The sequence below is a fragment of the Sarcophilus harrisii genome, chromosome 2 (genome assembly GCF_902635505.1).
Source record: "Sarcophilus harrisii chromosome 2, mSarHar1.11, whole genome shotgun sequence".
NCBI lineage: Eukaryota > Metazoa > Chordata > Mammalia > Dasyuromorphia > Dasyuridae > Sarcophilus > Sarcophilus harrisii.
This window is the reverse complement of record NC_045427.1, coordinates 493,805,253-493,822,070: the sequence shown is the minus strand read 5'-3', so window position 1 is coordinate 493,822,070 and position 16,818 is coordinate 493,805,253. Positions and strand designations below refer to the sequence as shown.

Below are 16,818 nucleotides of genomic sequence, written 5' to 3'. Positions count from 1 at the left end.
TTAATTTAAGGGAATAATCCAAAGGGAGTAGATTGCTTTGGAAGTCATAAAGCTACTTTTCTGAATTTCAACTGTATTCAATTATTTCCCCTCCCCCCCATTTTACTTCTTTCTTTTTCCCATCTCTCTCAATTAAAAAAAAAAAAAAAAAGAAGCCTTGTAAGAAGTACATGTGTTGAGAAAACAAATTTTCATGTCGTTTATCCATGTCGAAAAATGTATTTTTTATATTTACATTTTTAATCTATCGGTTCACCATTGGGAAGCGAATAGCAAAAATTCATCAAGATGACCCTTCATTTTGTCAAGGCAAATTTCTCTTCACGTATTATCTTCTCCAGCAGATTGCTCTTTCTATCATTCTCCATTCTCTCACTTATTTTCAATCTTTCTCTGCTTACTGGCTGCTGCCCTACTGTCCACAAATGTGCCCATGTCCTCAAAAAACCACCCTCATCCTCACGAAACATTCACAATCTATTCCTGTTGGCTATATAATCCTCTATCTCTTCTCCCTTCTGTGGCTACACTTGAGAAGGCAGTCTACAACCCCTTCCATTTCCTAGTCCCTCTCTTCTTAACTCTTGGCAATCTTCTAACCTCTTTGTTCAACTGAAACTCTCCTCTCCAAAGCTACCCATGATTTCTTAATGGCCAGATAGCATGACTTTTTCCTCAGTTCTCACCCTTCTTGACCTCTCTTGCCGCCTTTTATACTGTTGATTACTATCTTCTACTTGATCACTCTAGATTTTTATGGGACTCCTGATCATTACTTTTCAGTCTCATTTGCTAGATAGATCTTCATCCATGTCCTAACAGTGGAAGTTCTTCAGGAGGATCTATCCTGAATTTTCTTCTTTTCTCCCTCCCTATTTCATTAACTCCCATGGATTCAACTACCATCTCTTTGCAAAAGATTATTAGGTTGATTTGTTCCACCCCATCTCTTTTTTGACCTCCAGCCTCACATCTCCAATTTCCTAGGCATCTCAAAATGGATGTTTTATAGACATTTTAAGTCCTAAGCATCTAAAACTGACTTCACAATCTTTTCCCCCTTTTCCTCCTTCTCCCCTTCTCTCCCCTTTCACCAAGCCTTTTCCTCTTGCTAATTATTCTATCTATAACTCTAACTCTAACTATCATCTTCCCAGTCACCCTGGACTCTTCACTCTTAAGGTCCCATATCCAATCTGTTGCCATGGTCTGCTGATTTTTATTTTTGTAGCATTTCTTAATGCTATATCTTTAACATTCCAATCCATGCTTCACTTAATTGTCAAATTAATTTGTCTAAATTTAAGTCGACCATGTCAGACCTCTATTCAGTGAACTCTAGTGCCTTTCTGTTTACCTCCAAGACCAAATATAAAACCCTCTGTCTTTTAAAGCCTTCCATACCATGGCCTTTTTTTTTTACCTTTTTAGTCTACTTATACCTTACATTCCCCCACCCCCACCTCTTGACTGAGTATTTTCACTTGCCTAGTTTGCTTTATCTCTTCATCTCTCCTTCCCTGACTTTTAGTCTCTCCTACATTCCTTCTGCAAGAAACCTTTCCTTACCCCCATCTAAGGGGACTAGTGCTTTTCCTCTGCTGAATTTTTTTTTAAAACTCTGGTTTACATATTGTTTATATTCTGTTGTTCTGTTGTTTGCTTTAGACTTGGAGCATGAAGTCTGTTCTTTGGCCTTTTCTTGAATCCCAGTGCTTAGCATTGTTCTTGACTAATAATAGGGACTTGATCACCTCATTCTATTTAGCATGAATTTATTTCAGACCTCTTGTTTTACGAACCAGTCTTCTGAAGCAGCCTGCTTCAGAATTTGCATCCCTCCAACCAATGTTCAGACCAGGGAAGGGTGCAAAGGTCTGAACCAGGACACTGCAAAAATCACTTTCCTTTTTAGTGCTCTGACCAAGTATATTGTCCAATTCCATCTCATATGTAAGGCACTAAGTTTCTATAGCTGATGCTTTCCCTCCTGCAGCGAGGGTAGTACAAATATTATCGTCCTTATTTTATAGATGAAGAAATTGAGCTTTGACTTGCCCCTGCTCCCCGAGTTGGGGTCAGCTAAGATTTGAAGTCTGATTTCCTTACTTCATATTCAGCTTTCTATATTCTATTTTCTCTCAGCTTTCTTTGTTGCCAATCAACCTTAATTATGCACATTTTAGTCTTTTACTCTTACTTTGAGTGTTCATTATTAAATGTATCTTTTTTTTTTTTCAAGCATATATAAGACACTCTTCTTTAGAGTGTATGTGTAGGTATAGAAAAATGTATTCTTTGCCTTTAAAGGAATTTACAATCTGGTAGATTGTCTTCATCTTTGTTACCCATTCATATTTTCTATTTAGGTATATTCTTATTCTGTACATTTGTTCCTGCTCCCTAAGACGGTCGGGTCTAAGGCGGCAAAGCTCTACAACAATATGCAACTAGTCTCTTATGATTCTGATGATAAATAAATGAAATGAATAAAACTGACTTACTTTGGGTGAGTGGTTATGCTCCCCCTCTCCCTTTCCCTTTTCTTCCATTCTGGCACACTGAAGCCACTTAATAAATGTTTATTGATTGATTGAATAATAGTTCCTTGTAGGGATCTACTTCAGAGGTTGCAGGGAGTGGACTGGCTGGAGTCCATAATGCATTACTGGAAATACATAAGGCTGTTTCTTTTTTCACATTCTGTCTTGTTCTTTCTGTTCCCTCCCTTCGGCAGCACCCAAGAAGAAATTACATCCATTTCGCTTAATGGCAATCAACGATGCGATGGTGATGATAAAATGAACACAGAACAATAAAATATTAGTTTGTCTATTATTTACACTTCATTTACATTCTTAATTTAATATAAAAATTTTCCATCTCTTTCATCCAACAATAGCCATAAATGTGACACCGCCCCCCTCCCCCCTGCCCCCCTTTACTGTTACACAAATGTTTATTAAATTCTAAATGAACTGATTTTCAAAGTGAGAATGAACTCATGCCTCTAGTGAAAGCCTGGAGCCCTCTAGTGGATGGGGGAAAAGCATCACTTTGAAAGAACTTGACCTCTCGAATAGATCAAAGTCAAGTCAACAAGCATTTATTAAGTACCTATTATATGCCGTGCACTCTGCAAAGTGCTGGAGATACGGTGAAAATCAAAAGCTGTCCCTGCCTTCCAGGAACTCACAACGTAATGATAAAAACTGATAATTTGGAGTCAGATAGACTACAGTTCAAATCCACCTCTGACACTAGCTGAGCAAGTCAGTCTCAGCTTAAGGGTAAATATAATAATATTTCATTAATATGATATAATAATACTTCAGTATCCACCTCACAGAGACCTGGCTTTTGACAGTATTGGAAAGACCCTTACATATTCCTTCATTTATTGAAGAAATATTTATTGATCAATATTTTTTTGGAGTGATGATGATAAGGTTCTCAATCGATGATTTTGTCAGTGAGGGAGCTCCTTCAGGCAGACTCTTATATAATTTATAATTTTAGGAAATTGCTTAGAGTACCAGCAGCAGCAGGATTTGAACATGAGTTTCCTTTACTCCAACATATGATGTCTGTTGACTGTTGCCTCCAATCCATTAGGCCACTACTAATAGCCGATATTTATATTGTGTTTCTTTCTTTTTTTTTTTTAAATAGTCTTTTATTTACAGGTTGTATGTATGGGTAACTTTACAGCGTTAACAATTGCCAAACCTCTTGTTCCAATTTTTCCCCTCCTTCTCCCCACCCCCTCCCCTAGATGGCAGGATGACCAGTAGGTGTTAAATATATTAAAACATAAATTAGATACACATATATTGTGTTTTAAGCAGTATGGTGTATGTAGAGAACAGGCCTTCAAGATTTGAAAACCTGGGTTCACATCCCATCTCTGGACATGTACTGATTGTGTGGACAAATCCACTTTGACTTTTCAGTGCTCAGGCAACCCTCTAAGACTCAACTGCAGACAAGGTGTAGGGAATATGTTTTCAGAGGCAGTTTCATCATTGGGAATTTTCTATACCAATGGGAAGAAGCATCTAAGTGGCTCAATGGATGGAGTGCTAGGCCTGGTATCCAGAATACTTGAGTTCAAATTAACTTACTAGTTATATGATCCTGGCCATGTTACTTAACTTCTACTTGTCTTAACCCACTGTAGAAGAAAATGACAAAACACTCCAGTATTTTTGCTAATAGAACCTCAGGGCAGTGTGATCCAGGGACCAAATGAACAATCACAATTGTACCAGTGAGAAATCATAGGTTCCGTCCTAGTTGGTCAACTATCTTTTTATTTATTTATTTAGTCCTCTTTTCCCCCTGACTCCCCTAGGCAATTGGGGTTAAGTAATTGTGGAGGGTCACAGCTAGAAAGTGTTAAGTGTCTGAGGTTGGATTTGAGCTCAGGTCCTGACTTCAGGGCTGGTGCTTTATCCACCACACCACCTAATTGCCCCCAGTCAATTATCTTTTATTAAGTTTTTGCTCTTTGCCTGATAACAGTGCTAAGCATTGGGGATACACAGAAAAGACAATCTCTGCCCTCAAGGAGGTAATAATAGTTTTAAGGAGGAGTTTACAACTTAATCTCTCTCTTAATCTCTCTCTCTCTCTTCTCTTTTTTTATTATAGCTTTTTATTTACAAGATATATGCATGGGTAATTTTACAGCATTGACAATTGCAAATCCTTTTGTTCCAACTTTTCCCCTCCTTCCCCCCCCCCCACTTCCCCCAGATGGCAGGTTGACCAATACATGTTAAATATGTTAAAGTATAAATTAAATACAATATATGTATACATGTCCAAACAGTTATTTTGCTGTACAAAAAGAATCGGACTTTGAAATAGTGTACAATTAGCCTGTGAAGGAAATAAAAAATGCAGGCAAACAAAAATAGAGGGATTGGGAATTCTATGTAATGGTTCATAGTCATCTCCCAGAGTTCTTTCGCTGGGTGTAGCTGGTTCAGTTCATTACTGCTCCATTGGAACTGATTTAGTTCATCTCATTGCTGGAGATGGCCACGTGGTCACGTCCATCAGAATTGATCATCATATAGTATTGTTGTTGAAGTATACAATGATCTCCTGGTCCTGCTCATTTCACTCAGCATCAGTTCGTGTAAGTCTCTCCAGGCCTCTCTGTATTCATCCTGCTGGTCATTTCTTACAGAACAATAATATTCCATAATATTCATATACCACAATTTATTCAGCCATTCTCCAATTGATGGGCATCCACTCACTTTCCAGTTTCTGGCCACTACAAAGAGGGCTGCCACAAACATTCTTGCACATATCGGTCCCTTTCCCCCCTTTAAAATCCCTTTGGGATATTAGCCCAGTAGAAACACTGCTGGATCAAAGGGTATGCACAACAATTTAACTCTTTAAAGCTTGCACTGTGTTTTCTATATGATGGGCATCTGCTGAGACAAGGGGTAATGGATAGTGGGAGGCTTGTATTAAGGATCCCAAAGTCTCTTAAAGGCACAACATTTCAGTGGCAGCCAGTTGTATAAGGGCTTATGGCTACTAGGGACAAAGAGGGAGAGATTAGTTAGTTGGGAAAAAGAAGAGGTGGAAGTATTTTAGCACATTTTAATATGAAATCTTGATATGTACAACATATTTTCAAATAAGACAGCATTTTTTGTTGGGATGTCAAAGAACAGAATCATTAAAGTAGTTCATGAGGGCAAGTGTAATTAGTCTAAACTTCTTATTTCCCAGATCCACTTAGCACAGTGTTTAGCACACAGTAATTGCTTTTGACCAAATGTACTATAGTATGTAGAATACTGAGCTTATAGTTTTATTGGTGTAGGGAACTCTCAGATGATAAAATTTCCTCTACCAATGCATGCTTAAAAATACTGAAAAGTCAAGTGATTTGTTCAATCACACAGTATGTATCAGAGATGAGACTTTAACTTAGATTTTCAAAGATTTAAGATCTGCTCCCTATGTACTACATCATCATACTCTTATAGCCTAGTTAAAGCCCTACTTCTTAAATTGTGGATCACTGTTCCATATGGGGTTTCATAACTGAATGTGGGCATTGCAAAATTATGGTTTATTATCAGCAAATGTTTGATTTGTATATCTAGCTTGTATATCTACATACTTGGAGTCACATAAAAATTTCTCAAATGAAAAGGGGTTGCCAGTGAGAAAAGTTTAAGAAGCCCTGGGTCAAAACACAATATAAATGTTAAATATTGGAGCAGCTAGGTGGGGCAGTGGAGCACTAGTTCAGACTGTGTGACCCTGGGCAGATAGTTAAGCCCCCCCCCCTCCCCCTTCCCCCCCCCCCAAAAAAAAAATCAGCTTTTATCAGTTAGAGATAACCTGACCTAATGGATTGGACAGAGCACACTGTGCAGTCAAGGAAACTCAGGTTTAAGTTCTCTCACTGGTATCCTGGGCAGCTCCCTGAAACTATAAATTACATAAAAGTTGTCTGCTCGAAGAGAGTTTTCTTACTGGGAGTCCCTACTGACACCCTTCTACTACTCCCCCCCCCCCCCCCACAAAAAAAAAACAACAACCCACCTTTTTAATGACTCTTTAATAAAATGAAGGAATGTGTGAAGATCCTTCCGACATCTTCAAAAATTAGGTCTGTAATGCTCCACAGAAATTTACATTTCTTTATATGCTTTATCTCTTTTGGGCCTTACAATCCTGTGGGGAATGTTGAAGGTATTATTAGTCAAAGAGGAAACTGAACCTGAAAAAGGTTAGCTGAAGTCCATGGCCTCATAGCTAGTGTCAGGGATGGTATTTGAACCCGCCTTCCATTTAATAGTACAATTAGCTTAAATACTTCTAGAGCTTTTTTTTTTTTCCCTCTCAACTAATTAGTCTTAAGTGCTTCTTGTTGCCACTTAGATCAATATGGTTATAAAACGACTCAGGGCCTGAGCTCACAGCAGCCTTTCTGCTGATCCTAAAGCTTGCCTCACTGCTGCCTCCCAGCGGCGATTATTGGCACAGTGTCCCCTCCCCTACCTGGCAGAGAAAGCCAGAACTGGGGATTCCTGAGCTGATGCAATCGCTCGCTGCTCAGCGGGGGCGGAGGGCCTGGCAGTAGAAGACTGGATGTGGGAGGGATGGGGCACTTTTCAGGGGCACCTTGGCCCTTGTAGAGATGCCTCAGATTCTCCATGGTCTCGGGTCTCCCTGCGTTCTAGCAAAATATTTCCTCTGCCCCAGCTCCCAGCTAGGTTGCTTTGGGTGGCAGCTACCTCCTCTGCCCACCCCAGAACATATGGGCTTTTGTGCCCATGGAGACAAGACTAGAAGGGAGGAATAATACATCTGACAGGTGACCTGAGGGAGGGGGCAGAGTTAAGAGACAGAGAGACATAAATCAACACATACACGCACAGAGACTAAATGAAAGTTTATTGTCGAGGCAGGAGTGGGGGAAAATAATTTTTTAAAAATAACATTTTTCCTAATTAAATGTAAAAGCATTTTAAAACATTCATTTGAAACATTTTTGAATTCCAGATTTTTCTTCCTCCCTCCCTTCCTACTTTCCTAAAACAGTAAGCAATTTGATATAGATTATATGTGTATCATCATGTAAAACATTTCCATATTAGTAATGTTGTGAAAGAAGAAGCAGACCAAGAGGAAGAAAACACACACAGCGAAAATAGTATGTTTTGATCTGCTTTAAGATTCCATCAGTTCTTTTTCTGGAGGTGGATAACATTTCCCATCATGAATACTTTGGAATTGTCTTGGATCATTATATTGCTAAGAGCTAAATCATTCATAGTTGCTCATTGCATAATGTTGCTGTTACTATCTCCTAGTTCTGCTCTTTCACTTTGTATCAATTCGTGTAAATTTTAAGCTTAATTTTTTGGGGAGAAAATTGGGGTTAAGTGATTTGCTCCCAGGGTCACTCAGCCAATAATTGAGAATAATTTTTAGTGACTGAGTAATAGAGTGGCCTTGACAAGGACCTGAGGGCATAAAACCAACTTTTTTTCCTGCCCTCTAACTCCAATCTATTTCCATAATTATGGCAGATACTTAATGAAAGGTCCACATTTCTATTCTTACTGAACCTCGCCACCCCTAGATAACTTAGTCATAATAATGAATTCAGCAACCATTTACTTATTTTTTTACTATCTTTTATTTTTTTAAATTAGGATCCTTTATATTCTCTTTTTATTTTCAAAATATATGCATATTTTTCAATACCTTTTTTTTTTTTTTCTGAGACAATTGGGGTTAAGTGACTTGCCCAGAATCACAGCTCAATGTTAAGTGTCTGAGACCAGATTTGAACTAAGGTCCTCCTGACTTCAAGGCTGCTCCTCTATCCCCTGAACCACTTAGCTACCCCTTGACACTCATTCTTGCAAAATCCTGTGTTACAAATTTTTTCTCTCTCCATCCCATCCCTTCCCCTAGACACAATTATGTTGCACAAGAAAAATCAGATCAAAAAAGGAAAAAAAAATGAGAAAGAAAACAAAAAGCAAGTTAAACAATAGCAAAAAAAGGTGAAAATGCTATTTTGTGATCCACACTTTGTTCCCACAGTTCTCTTTTTGGATGCAGATGGCTCTCTCCATTACATATTTATTGGAATTGATTTGAATCACCTTGTTGAAAAGAGCCATGTCCATCAGAATTGATCATCGTATAATCTTGTTGCTTCGGTGTACAATATTCTTTTGGTTCTGCTTAGTTCACCTAACATCAGTTCATGTAAGTTTTTCCAGGTTTTTCTGAAATCATCCTGCTGATCATTTCTTATAGAACAATAATATTCCATTACATTCATATAACCTAACTTATCCAGCGATTCCCCAACAGATGAGCAGCCACTCAGTTTCCAGTACTTTGCCACTACGAAAAAGGGCTGCTTCAAACATTTTTGCACATGTGGGTAGTTCCTTCCCCCCCCCCCCTTTTTTTTGGTCTCTTTGGGATACAGATCGAGTAGATATACTACTGGATCAAAGTTTGATAGCTCTTTGGGCATAGTTTCATATTGCTCTCTAGAATGTCAATAACCATTTATTAAGCTCCAATTAAGAGAAAGGCATTTTAGGATTTTGAAGGGGGATCAGGGAAGGATGCTGTCTAAACCCAGTAGGGTCCTCTTAGCACTCTTCTACACCTTTCCATTTCCTCAAAGCCATTAGATTCTTTTCAGTTTACAATGTTCCAAAGAAAGCATAGGGGCTGAAAGGAAGAATAGACAGAAAGGTAGAAAGTTAGGGTTCTGGCAAAGATCCCAACAAGGCACACAACTTTTATTTTTGGGTAATGGTCTTCATGGCAACAAGGTTGGGCACAGCAGAACTTGTTGGCAGATCCCAAAGGGGTGTTAGAGTGTTAATAACTTTATTAATCATTCTAGTAATAATTAATAAAAGGTGTCAGTGGCAGTCTCAAATGCCAAAAACCTCTCATGGAACCTATTCACTGATTATATGCTCTTGGAAGAGAGGGTATTGAGAGGGTATTTCTGAGAGTGTAAATCACTTTGGTTAACAGGCAATGAAAATAACGAATATTCTAATAAGGGGTAGGTTTTTCTAATGAAGGTCTGGGGGAGTGATTTTGATCATTGTCTAGATCAGAAATGTATCTATATCTATAGCATCCTGCCTATGGTAATCTAAACATTTAGGGGCAATTCACTTTTGTCTAAACCTAAGTAAAATACAACGAGCTAGAATCCATCAATTCATCTAAACCAATTTTTTTTTTTTGCCTTTTAATCAGATCTGAGTTTTCCAGTTGGATCGATTTCATCAATGATTTCATCTCATTATAAACCCTTCAAAGATTGTCTGAATAATTTCAGGGGAGAGAAATAATCATTTTTCTTACGCCCACCTAATCTTTCTACCATACAACTCCTTTCTCTTCCTTGACTTCATTTAGCCCAATTTGGCTACCCTTGTTCTTTTATAGCTAATTAAATTTTTTTTTTTTTAACCTCTCCTATAAACACCTCTGGGATTATTGGTATTAGGATCCAACTGATCCAATCTTCTCATATCGGAAAAAGCCCAACTGGCACTTACCAGATATAATCAATTGCCAGACTATCCTGTTGGTTTAGAGTGATTATGAGAATGGAACTTTTGTCTATCCCTCAAACTTCTGTGTATCTTTAAACAATCTTTGAGTTAGTGATTAGCATATCTTTAGACATGTTGAAAACTTTATCTGCTAAGTGCATTCAGTCTGACTCTTGATTCCCCCACTTTTGAGCTCCCTGGCACTTCCTCTCCACCTTGATTTCTCTCCTCCCTTTTGAGTTCCCTAACATGCCAGTCTAACATGCTAGTCATTGGCTTACTCCTACTTCATGGAATATTTCCTTTCTTCTGGTTAATTGTAAATTCCCCTGGAGAACTTTTTCCTTGCTAACTATATGCTCTCCCAACTTTATTTCATACTCTTTTGGTGCCTATTTTACCTCTTATTTTTGTCTATAACTTATTTCCCTAAATAAACCTTCCTTCTGTCAAAGAGAATGGCCATTGTGAATTTGTCAAATGTTTATTTTGAACTAGGAATTGCTACTCTGACCTCATCACAACAATCTGCCCTGGATGAAGAAAGCTTTACCTAGTTGGATGCCTTACCAAGCCTTCTTTAAATAGGTTTTACCTGACCTTCTTTCTACTGTATAGGATGATACTGCTCATCATCACCCAACTTCTTTTTTTGTAAGGTATTTGCAAATGAGTTTATGTGCTAACTTAGTGTTGTCATCAATGGAGAGATTCATCTCCTGTTGTTGACAGCTAAGCCGTTTGTTGACTAAGGTGCTTACAGGGTTCTTTTGGTCTTCTTGTGTAGCAATTAATTTATATTGGCCAGACTTGTTTATAAGATGATAATATCAACTCGTTGTCATTTCTATTATGTTTCCTATTTTTGGTTCTTAATTATTTAGATAGTTCAGGATGAATTATTTCAGTGGTACACTCTGTGTTTTTTTTCTTCTTACTTTTTTTTTTTTAAACTAATTCTGATTTTCACTCTGACAAGTTGATGGTTTGGCTTGTACACAATCAATTGATTCAGGGATAACTACCACATTAATAACAAGTCTTTTCTTGTCTGTTAAAATAAAATCGATTTCATTTGGTTTTGTTGTCGGTAAGAGTGTGTGTATGTGTGTGTGTGGGGGGAATGAGATGGTAGGACCCTGTAGATCTGTGATTTCATCTGTGCGTGGGAATTCCCAGTATGGAATAGCTTTCCACTGATGTAGATCTGTAATTTCTGCGTAAACTGATAGGTAACTGATATTCTTAGAGCAGTAATTCTTAAAGGGTGTGTTGCTTCACTAGGTATGCTGTGAAATTCTTTCCCACATCCTGCGAGTTCCACAAATTTTCAGCCCCAGTGGCAGCTTGCTGCCTGACAGCCCTCCCAGGAGGGTCACAATAGCAGTTCTGTCTTCTGAATGATTAACTTGCCTCCTTCTGGGAAGGTCACTTAGGAAGTGGTCAAGGAGAAGGAAAAGGTATAGGAGTTCCAAGGTCAAGGTAAGGGGTTTGGAAGTCCAACTAGTGGACAACTTAAAATATTCAGTGTGCCCCAGTTCCTCTGTGGCTGTAATATATATGCTGCTTTTGCTGAACAAGGAACATATTGGAGACTGTTTTTAACTACTTCGTATAGTCAGAGGCAGACCTTGAACCTGAATCCTCCAGACTCTAAAGTCTTCTCTCTAGGGAGAAGTTATGGATGGGCAGGAATCAAGAAGACCTGAGTTCAAATGTGACCTCAGACACAATCTCTGTGCAATCCTGGGCAAGTGACTTAACCTCTCCTCAGTTGTAAAATGGGGATAATAATACCTTCTAGCATTGTTGCAAGGATGAAATGAAACAATATTTGTATAAAATGCTTAGTATAATACCAAGTATTATACTAAGGCATTTACAATAGGTATTTAATAAATACTTATTCCCTTCCCCCTCTATCCACAAAGTACTGTTTCCCATATTTAATTAAAGCAATTCAGCACATGTTTATTGAGTGCCTACTATGTGGCCTGCAGTGTGCTGTTAGATATTAGGAATACAAGGCAAACCTGAAACAATACATTCTTTTCAAGGAGCTCACATTTTATTGGAGAAGGGTGGGATCTCATAGACAAGTGAAATAGTAAGTAGTAAATAACATAGATACATAGATAAGTAAAAGCAAAATAAATAAAAATTAATTATATCTATATCTATATCTATCTGTCTATCTAATATGAGAAGAACCTAAGAACTAAAAAAGAAAAAGCTTCTTGTAGGATGGGCCACTTGAGCTGAGCCTGAAAGAGAACTAGGGATTCTTCAAAGTAGAAGTGGGGGAGGGAGAGCATTCCAGGCATGGAAGAACAGCCTGTTCAAAGGCACAGACTGGAATGTTGTATTCAGCTCTCTCTCATGCATGTATATATATATATACACACACACATACACATACATCCATACATTCGAATACGTACACACACACACACACACACACACATATATATATATACACACACACACACAATAAAGATAAGGTTGCTTCTATCTCTTTAGCACAGGGCTTCTTAACTTTTTTTGCTCTAATGAAACCTCTTAATCCTTTCTCACAATAATGTTTGTTGCCTACATACATAATTGAAAAAAATACTAAATTTCAGTTAGAACTTAGTGAAAGTATCTTTGTAAAAATTTTTTCCATCCAAGTTCACATCCTTAAATCTTTCCATGGATTAAAGCAGTCTCCACAATTCAAGTACAACAATATCCTGGGTTTTGGGGGGGTGGAATCTGTGTGTTTTTTAGAATTTTACTTGGGGCCCTTAATCATGAGATCATCTTTGCATTATAAAAATGCACACACAAATATTTATATCGATAAATCTCTCTCTCTATAGACACATAGTTGTATTTGTGTGTGTTTCTGTGTATCTATGTATTTATCTTTATTTTCCAAAACTCAGGATATTGTTATGTCTGCTTGAATGGCAAACACAATCTATGCTTATGCTTGAACAGGGGTTCTTTATATATAGCAAACACAATCTATGCTTATGCTTGAACAGGGGTTATATATATATATATATATATAAAGGTTTTTATCTTCAAAACACATGCATAGTTTTCAACATTCACCCTTGCAAAACCTTGTGTTCCAAATTTTTCTCCTTCCCTTCCCCCACCCCCTCCTCTAGATGGCAAGTAATCCAATATATGTTAAACAGTTGCAATTCTTCTATAATATTTCCACAATTATCATTCTGCCCAAGAAAAATCAGCTCAAAAAGGGAAAAAAAGAAAACAAAAAGCAAGCAACCAACAACAAAAAAAAGTGAAAATACAATGTTGTGATCCACACTCACTCCCCACAGTCCTCTCTCCAGGTGCAGATGGCTCTCCCTATCACAAGACCATTGGAACTGGCCTGAATCCCCTCACTGTTGAAAAAAGCCACACTCATCAGAATTGATCATTGTATAAACTTATTGCGCTATACAATGTCTCTTGGTTCTACTCATTTCACTCAGCATTAGTCCATGTAAGTTTCTCCAGGCCTTTCTGAAATCATCCTATTGATCGTTTCTAATAGAACAATAATTTTCTATTACATTCAGCCATTCTCCAATTGATGGGCATCCACTCAGTTTCCAGTTTCTAGCCACTACAAAGAGGGCTGCCACAAACATTCGTGCATATACAGGTCCCTTTCCCTTCTTTAAGATCTCTTTGGGATACAAGCCCAGTAGTAACACTGCTGGGTCAAGGGTATGCACAGTTTGATAGCCCTTTGGGCATAGTTATATATTTTGAGCAGGATTTCTTAACTTGAGATCCATGGATAGATTTCAGGTAGAAAAAATTTACATATTTATTTTCATTAGCTTCTAACTGAAATTTAGTATCTTCTTCAATTATGCAAGTAGGCAATAAACATTATTGTGAGAAAGGATCCAGAGGTTTTACCAGACCAAAAAAAGGTTAAGAACCTCTGTGCTAGGAGAGAGATAGAAGCAACTTTATCTTTACTCTATTCTTAAAAATCTTATGCTTATACCAGGTTCAGAGCCTTGAACCAAAAGTCATCATGAACCACTATCTACCATAAGTCGAGCCTTTGAGTATCCTTGGAATTCAAGGTAATTCTAGAGTAGCACTAGTCACCTAGGAACATCTAGTCCAATTCTGGACCTGCCATGGTGAGAAAGTCTTTTGAGAGGTAATGATGCTTAAATATTTCCCCAAGTTTGACTCTATTCAGGATGGAACAGTCTGGGGTTACATCTTGAGGAGATACAATTTTTAAAAATTGAGCTTCTTCCTTTTGATTAGGATGCAGTCTAATTTCCAGTCTCTACCTTTTTACTGGCACCTTCTCATCAGCCTAAATGTCTAAATGTCTCTTTCTCATCCCTCATTACCCTTTTAAATTACTATCTTTTACCTCTCCTTGCTTTTTCAGTTGAACTACAAAGAAAGAGCAGAATTCTTATACCTTGTATGAAGGGACATTCCTTTCCCTTCTTCTTTAAACCAAGCTTAGTGCTGTTCTTTCTAGTTGTAGTGGACCATGTGCATACTTAGGGGCTTTTTCCTGGCTCCCTAGTGATACAGCAGTAAAAGAATATTGTATTTTGCTATGACATGGTTAAAAACAAAGACAAACACTCTGAGAAGTTCCTTGGTCTTTTCCTTGTTTTCTCCCATTAAAAGAAGAGAAAACTTCCAGCTGGATCTCTTTAGCTGTGATTCTTATATGTGGCAAGTGGTATATTTTGTCTTTAGATTTCAGTGAAGGGAGTGAGGAATGAGTAATATTTCTACTCTATCTTTCATCTAGGTCCCAGGTTCTCTCTTCTGCTTTGTATTTTTCTTGTTCGTAAGTAGGTAACTGAATAAGCTTCTTTTAAAAAAATTATCATTATTAATTTTTTTTTTTTTTGCTGAAACAATTAGGGTTAAGTGACTTGTGCAGGGTCACACAGTTAGGAAGTGTTAAGTTTCTGAGATCAGATTTTAACTCAGGTCCTCCTGACTTAAGGCCACTTCATCACCTAGCTGCCCCTGAATATGTTTCTTAAGGTGAATTTGTCTATACTTGGAAGCCAGTTTTACTTGGGTAGGTTCAAAAGATCTGAAGGCTGGGGGGGTCTAAGAGAGGACTTTGAGATGTTGGTAGATGCAAGACTAGTAGTGGACTTTGGAAGTTCAGAGATTTGGGTTTGGAGTGGAGTGACAGAACAGAGCTGAGGTGAAATGTAAGATGCCTAATTAGCAATGCCAGCCAGTGAATAAACATTTATCAGGTGTCTACTATGTGTCAGTCACTGTGCTAAGCATTGGGGATTCACAGAAAGGCAAAAGATAGTCCTTGCCCTGGAGGAGCTCATAAAATGCCACAGATTGTTTCATGTGCCATTCTTTCAGCAGATTATAACAATAGTTATAATATATATATATATATATATATAATATAAAGTTACTGAATTCTGTTACTATGCACTTATGAGTACATTGTGTTTAACATTCATTTTGTGTAAAACTAATTACCAGTTTCATACCTGATTCATGTTGTATATTGAATACTTAAAAAAAAACTGACCCTTTTTTCTCTTCTTTCCTTCCCTCCTTTCCTTCCTTTCCTCCTTTCCTTTCCTTTCCTTCCTTTCCTCCTTTCCTTTCCTTCCTTTTTTTCCTTCCTTCCCTTCCTTCCTTCTCTTCCTTCCTTCCTTCTTTCCCTTCCTTTCTTCCCTAGGTACCTAAAGAGAGACATGGTACTCCAGCCCCTGAGAATCCAGCAGCAATTTCTCAAGATTAGGATTTATTCCCTTCAATTCCTTTTCTCTCACTCATTAACCTCTTACAATCTGATTTTTTAGCTTATCACTCAACTGAAACTGTTCTTTCCAGGGGAATCTACGATCTCTTTAAATCACAACCTTTTTAAAATTCTCACTTCCTTTGAACTCTGTGGGGATGAACTTTTTGATGCTGTTGACATCTTCTCTTGGATGCTCTGTCCTTCCTGGGTTTTCAGGATGTTGATATCTCCTGCATGTCTAGATATTTCTTTTCAGGCTCCTTGACTAGATTACCATGCACCAGGTCCTATATATAAGCATATAGTCAACTTAGGGGTCCATTCTGGGCTTAATTCTCTTCTCTCTACACTTTCTCTCATGGTGATTTTACAGCTCCCAAGTAGCATCTCTTTTCCAAATGACCCTCAGATTTGTAATTGATCCTTAGTCTCTCTCCTGAACTCCAGATATCTAATGGACATTTCTAACTGGATGTCCTACAGGTAGCTCAAATTCAACATGTTCATCTCTCCCCCAACTCTTGACTCCATTCTTCTTTCTAATTTTTATATTCCTGTTGATGGCACTACTTGCTGCAGAAAGTTTTTCCCTGATCTTTCCATTGCTAGTGTCTTTTCTCAGAGATTATCTTTGGTATACTCCATATGTATCTTGTATATACAGAGTTATTGACGTGTTGTCTCCCCGACTAGAATGTAAGCCCCTTGAGGGCAGGGAATGTACTTTTGTTTGTCTTCCTTATCCCGCAATGCTTAGCTACTCTGCCTTGTACTGTATAAGTACCTAATAAATGCTTTTTGACTGACTGATCTTTCTTTCAGGCATCCAAGTTTGAAGCCTTGAGAATTATCCTTAATTTTCCCCAGCTTATGTGATTGGTTGCTCTGTGATGTCAGTTTGTGTGTACCCTTTTCTCTAACAGAACTACCACCCTTGTGCAG

General features: G+C 37.9%; 1 protein-coding gene across 2 annotated transcripts in view; it reads left to right on the top strand.

Annotated features, from left to right (window-relative positions):
* SLC7A7 (solute carrier family 7 member 7) overlaps nucleotides 1-16,818 on the top strand; it is a 58,189-nt gene that overhangs the window by 14,755 nt on the left and 26,616 nt on the right. The window lies entirely within an intron of this gene.